This window comes from Elephantulus edwardii, unplaced genomic scaffold (genome assembly GCF_000299155.1).
Source record: "Elephantulus edwardii isolate Elephantulus edwardi_28Jun2011 unplaced genomic scaffold, EleEdw1.0 scaffold00002, whole genome shotgun sequence".
NCBI classification, from domain to species: domain Eukaryota; kingdom Metazoa; phylum Chordata; class Mammalia; order Macroscelidea; family Macroscelididae; genus Elephantulus; species Elephantulus edwardii.
The window spans coordinates 33,718,205-33,725,048 of record NW_006399752.1 but is presented as its reverse complement, the minus strand read 5'-3'; positions in this window follow the sequence as shown (position 1 = coordinate 33,725,048).

Genomic DNA, 6,844 nt, shown 5'->3' with positions numbered 1-6,844 from the left:
AGAGAGAAAGAAAGAAAGAAAGAAAGAAAGAAAGAAAGAAAGAAAGAAAGAAAGAAAGAAAGAAAGAAAGAAAGAAAGAAAGAAAGAAAGAAAGAAACAGATCTGTCCTGGAAAGGGTGAGGCCAGAGTGCTCCTTGGAGGCAAGAATGGTGAAGCTTCATCTCTCATACTTTGGACATATAGCTAGTCAAGGCCTGGAAAGGGACATCATGCTCGCAAAGATGGTGGGTCAGCAAAGGAGAGGAAGACCCCCAATGAGCTGGATTAACACTGTGACTTCAGCGATCGGCTCAAGTGTCTCAGAGATGATGGGGAGGGCACAGGGCAGGTCTCAGAAAGGCTGTTCACAGGGTCGCTGAGTCACGCAGCACCTAACAACAACATGCGTGTGCGGCCAGGTACTCCTGAGAAACAAGATGATGAAACTTGGTCTCCCTTAGGAATACTTGGGAATGTTTTCAGGAGAGACCGGTCCCTGGAAAAGGACAACATGCTGGAAAAGGTGGAGGCTCAGAGAAAGAGAGGAAGACCCTCGACAAGTTGTAGGTGACAACAACCACAGGTTCACGTGGGTCAGAGATCGTAAGGGTGGGGCAGGATGGGGCAGGGTCAGAGGTGTGGGTCGTAGGGTGCGCTGAATGGGCGTTGACTGGACAACATGGACCAGCAGCAGTGTGTGTGGGGAGGGACCCTGGACAGGGCAAGGGAGTGCTGATGGCTTAGGGACTGCTCTGCTGGCCCCACTTCTCTGGTGCCTCAGAACTACCAGCAACTCCTGGAGGCAAGAATGGGTGGTCTGCCCCCAAGCAATTTAGAGCCTCATAAACCCAGGGAAGGGTTAGCTGGGAGTCGGTTCCCACTGAAAGACAGCAACTAGAGTTGTCTGATATCTGTGCGATGGAGCCTGGTGAAGTAACGTGTTATATGTTGGGCAGCGAATTAAAAGGGCAGCTCAAATCTACATGAAACTTGAGGGAGAAAAATGAAGCAGCATCGTCTGGTGAAGGTTCACAGCAGCGGGAACCCACGGATTTGTTGGCAGTGAATTTGGTGTTTCTAATATCTATGGATGGAATCCTATTTGGAAACAGGTGTTTCTTTGTAAACGAGGTCATATTAGTGAAGGGTGTGTCTTAGACCTTATCTTTTTTTGAGATAGAGAAGGTAGTTTGGGCACAGAAGCAAGCAAACATGAATTAGGAAATGCTAGATGCTGGACGGTCCCTTGGAGCTGTGATGCCGGAGAAGAGCACTGAGTAGACCATGGGCAGCCAAAAGAGCTAACAGCTGCGTCTCAGAGCGGTGCCGCCAGAGCGCTCCTTGGAGGCAAAGATGATGAAGCGTCATCTCACGTCCTTTGGGAGTGCTGCTAGGTGTCTTTGGAGAGGGACATCATGCTTGGAAATTGGAGGGGCAGTCAATGACAGGAAGACTTTGAACCAGATGGGGTGACACAGTGACTGCCACGTGGACTCAAGTGTGTCAGAGATGGTGAAGGTGACACCGGATAGGACAGGGTTCATATAAGCTGTACACAGGGTCACTAGGAGTCATACCTATGAACACTTAACTAGGTTAATCAGCACCTAACAACAACAGATGCTGGACACCACGAGGAGACGGCCTCTCGGGGAGCACTGACAGAGACGGGGACCCAGAGGAGAAGGCGGGCAGTGCGAGCTAGAGAGACAGAAAGGACGAGGATTCCTCCGCACTGCCAGCACTCTAGACTCAAACCTCTATCCAACCAGGAAAAATGACATTTCCTGTTTGTTAACACCACCCACTCATGGCATTTTCATTATAACAGCCCTAGATAAATAAAATACCATGACATAAACATATATAAAAACTCCCAGCATGTTTAAAATAAAATACCATGACATAAACATATATAAAAACTCCCAGCATGTTTAACAATGAAACAGGCCCTGGAGACACTGCGGTTCCTGGGCTCGGAGCGGAGAGTGTGTGCAGGGGATGGACAGACTTGCCATGCCGGGCGTCACCAGCCCCGGCTGACAGGAGGCTCTTGCCACACGTCTCTCGGTCCCTCTTTAACAAATACAAGCAATAACCATAAAAACCAAACAAACGCGAAGGGTTTCCAGTGCACAACCCACAGCATTAACCCTCAGAAGGTCCTCATCTGCGTGGCTTCTAGCCTGCTTGGTTTGTGTTCTTTTCTGCAGAAGTGAGGATTCAAAAGTTAGGAGAGGCCCAGCATCCCAGATTTTCAAGTGCCTCCGACTCTCTGCTTTTATATTTTGACAAATCAGTTTTCAGAGCAAAAACGAAGCTTGTGAAATCACTGCAAATCCCCAAATTCAAGAATATCACAATGTCCTGTCATGTTGTTGGTATGTGGCATCGAGTCTCCTACGACTCATAGTGACTCTGTGTCCTGCGTTGGTCTCACTGTCTCCAACACATCAACCCTGTTACCCCAGTCACTATATCAATCCATCACATCAGGGGTCTTTCTCTCCTGTGCTGTTCCTCCACCCTTCCAAGCATGATTTCCTTCTCCAAGCAAGATGTCCTTCTCCAGGCACTGGTTCCTCCTGGCCATGTGCCCAAAGTATGTGAGACAGAACTTCAAAATCCCAGCCTCCAAGGAGCAGCTTGGTTTCACCCTCTCCAGGACAAAACAATTAGTTCTCTTGGCAGTCCATGATACGTTCAATACGCTTCTCCAGTATCACAACCCAAGGACACTAATTCTTCTGTCTTCTGTAGTCATTGTCCAGCCCTCTGACGCGTAGCAAGCAATTGCGAAGATCGTGGCTTGAATCAGGTACAGAGTCGCAGTGAGTTGTATAAGGATAAAGTTCAGACGGCAGGAAAAAAGGATGAAGGGAAATGGTAAACACAGGAAGGAAATTGTCAGAGTGCTGGTACATGGCAGAGATTTACTACAAAGTAAAGGAAAAGGGAAAGAGGGATCTGGAAAGACAAGGTAATGGTGGACATACCTCAATGATGATTAACTTTATAAAACATATTGAATGGCAATGATTGTAAGAAACACAATGTGAATGAAGGATAGTGTAAAAACTTTTTAAGCAAACCAATATAACATATTTTAAAAACCACACACATAAATTACTGGATAGAAAACCAATTCACTCTGTAACTTTTCACCCAAATCACGATAAAAAATTTAAAAAGAAAACTGGTACCCAGGTAGGTCTTTTCTAAAGGCGAAGAGGCCTAATAGGAGCTTTTGAAAACCAGGAGATTATCTATATAGCATTTTGCAATCCTTTTACTTTTATATTTTCATGTTTACTGTTTAGATGTGTGTCAGGTAACCCTGGCACTATTGAATTCTGCTTTTATTTTCAGTCTGACAACCATTATCTCTCAACTGGGGCCTGCAGTCAGCCCATTTATAGCATGCTACGAAATATATGCAATTTATACTCATGTGTCTGGTTAAATCTCCAATTTAAGCTCATCATTTCCTTCTTATCCTGCTTTTTCTGGGTCTCTTTTTCTGGGTCCCTTTCTTACTTATCTTGGCTCCATTTACATTAAGTTTATTTCCTTTTTTATCACTGAGATATCCATATTGACTTTGATGTTACTTTGAACTTTGATTTATCAAAGTCCAGTATTAATTGGAATTTTGCCCCCTCCTGGAAAATGCAAGGACCTAAAACAATTTTGCCTCCCCTCCCTCACCACTTCCTTCACCTCCTGTGCTGTCATTGTCATGTTGTCATGCATTTTCACTACAGTTTGAACCAGCTCATAGACAATGGGTTTTCAGGAAGCTCTAATTCTCACAGGAGGACATTGCCTGTCTTTCCCTGGGGCAGCCCTGGTGGATTCAAGCTAACAAAGAGGCACCTTTTCTGAGTTAGTAGTGCAAGCCCTTACAGTGTTGTTGTTATTTGTTGTTCAATCAACTGACTCATCGCAACCCTCTGATCAATAGCCCTGAACCCTGCCCTATCTTCAGCCCACCTCACTGTCTCTGACACACCTGACCCTATCACCACGGACACTTTGTCAATTCTTCTCATCCAGGATCTTCCTCTCCTGTGCTCACCCTCTACCATTCCAAGCATAATGTCCTTCTCCAAGGACTGGTCTCTCCTGGCAACATGTCCAAAGTATATGCAATGGAGTTTCAAAGTCCTTGCCTTCAAGGAGCAACCTGGTTTCATCCTCTCCAAAACAGGCTTATTTGTTCTCTTGGCAGTCCATGTTATGCTCAATACTCTTCTCCAGCACCACAACTCAAAGGCATCGATTCTTCTTCTGTCATCCTTAGTCATTGCCCAGCTCTCAGATGCACAGCAAGCAATTGTGAAGACCACGGCCTGGATCAGGCGCACCTTAGTCTCTAGACTGACATTGTTGCTCTTTAGCCCTCTGGAGGGTTCCTGACATCAGACTTTCCTAAAGTAATTAGTAGTAGGGTACTCTGGTGGTGGAGGAAATAAGGATGACAGAAGGATAATTGAGGTATTTGAGCTGTGGTATTGGAATACTGAATATCTCTTCTTGTTGTTGTTGTTATATGCCATCAAGTTGCTTGCGACTCATAGCGACCCTGTGTACAACAGCCCTAAACTCTGCTCTGTCCTGTGCCAATCGCACTGTCTCTGACACTCCCATCCCAATTATCCCAGTCACTGAATCAATCCACCTCATAGAGGGCCTTCCCCTCCTGCGCTGTCCCTCCACCCTCCCAAGCATGATGTCCCTCTCCAAGGACCGGTCTCTCCTCACAACATGTCCAAAGTATGTTAGACGGAGACTCAGAATCCTTGCCTCCAAGGAGCCAACCGGTTTAACCCTTTCCAGGACAAATCTGTTTGTTTTCCTAGCAGTCCATGGTATTCTCAATACTCTTCTCTAGCACCACAGCTCAAAGGCATCAATTCTCTATCCTCCTTGGTCATTGTCCAACTCTCTGATGCATAACAAGTGATTGCGAAGACCATGGCCTGTATCAGGTGCACCTTAGTCTCCAAAGAGACACCATTGCTCTTCAGTACTTTGGAGAGGTCCCTAACAGCAGACTTTCCCATGGCAATGCGCCTTTTAATTTCCTGGCTACTGGTGCCAAGACTGTTGACTGTGGAGCCAAGCAAACTAAAGCTGTGTACAATTTCAATCTCTTCACCATCCATCCTGATGCTGCTAATTGGTCCAGTGGTGAGAATCTTTGTCTTCTTGACATTGAGCCTCAATCCATATTGGAGGCTGCAGTCCTTGACCCTCTGCAGCAGGTGCTTCAGGTTCTCTTCAGTTTCAGCAAGCAGGGCTGTATCATTTTCATAACACAGATTGTTGATAAATCGTCCACCAATCTTGACCCCACATTTCTCCTCATAGAGCCCAGCCTCCCGGATAATCTGTTCTGCATATAGGTTGAAAAGAGAATATCTCTTAGACTGCTAAAAAGACCCCCCAAAAACAAGCACATATAAGTTGGGAAAAGTGCAGCCAAAATGCTCGCAAGGATGGTGAAACTTTCTGTCACACACTTGAGGCATGTTGCTAGGAGAGGTTATTCCTTGGAGAGGGACAACATGCCTGGAAAGGTGAAGAGTCAGTAAAAGAGAGGAAGACCCTCAACGAGATGGGTTGGCACAGTGAATGAAGCAATGGGCTCAAGTGTGTGAGACATGATGAGGATGGCACAGGACAGGACAGGGTTCAGCTCTGTTGTTCATAGAGTTACTTTGAGTAGAACTTGAATCAACAAAAACAGCAAACACTACTCCCTACAGACTGCATCTCTTGTAAAAACTCTTACAGACATTATTAACGTGACTGTTTTATCCAATCATTTTTCAATAGAATTAACCTGGAACAAGCAGCTCCAGGGCTCCTTGAAGCTGGAAGACACAAGGGAGGAACTCACCCTAAAGGCGGAGCTGGAGGGGCAGGGGAAGGAGATAAAGAAGAGAGAGAGAAAATATGTAGCCCGAATGACACCTGAATTCAGACTTCCAACCTCTAGGAGACAATAAAGTTCTATTCTTTAAAGCCGCCCACTTTATGGTATTTTGTTATGGCAGCCCCAGAAAATTAAGACACCTGGCCTTTCTATCCACTTATATAAGAGCTTGACATTACCGAATAATAAGTGGAATAATAATTAAATGAAACTGTCACTGAAAAACTGTAAGTAAGTTCTGATTAAAGGGGTAGAGATGTGAATTCACATTCCAGGCAAATCTTTGTTTTGCTCTAAGAAAATGCCTCTAATGGATCCCTTAACTAACAAATACAAAGCAATGTCTACTATAAATGAATAGTTGTTGTTGTTGTTATGTGCCATCGAGTCGCTTGCGACCCTATGTACAACATAGTGACCCTATGTACAACAGCCCTAAACTCTGCTCTGTCCTGTGCCAATCGCACTGTCTCTGACACACCCATCCCAATTACCCCAGTCACCGAATCAATCCATCTCATAGAGGGCCTTCCCCTCCTGCGCTGTCCCTCCACCCTCCCAAGCATGATTGATGTCCCTCTCCAAGGACTGGTCCCTCCTTACAACATGTCCAAAGTATTGCAGATGAAGCCTCAGAATCCTTGCCTCCAAGGAACAGCCTGGTTTAACCTTCTCCAGGATGAATCTGCTTGTTTTCTTGGCAGTCTATGGTACATTCAATACTCTTCTCCAGCACTACAGCTCAAAGGCATCAATTCTCCTTCTATCCTCCCTAGCCATTGTCCAACTCTCTGATACATAACAAGTGATTGCAAAGACCATGGCCTGTATCAGATGCACCTTAGTCTCCAGAGAGACACCATTGCTCTTTAGTACTTTGGAAAGGTCCCTAGTACTTAGATAAATAGTTTTAAAAAAATAAAA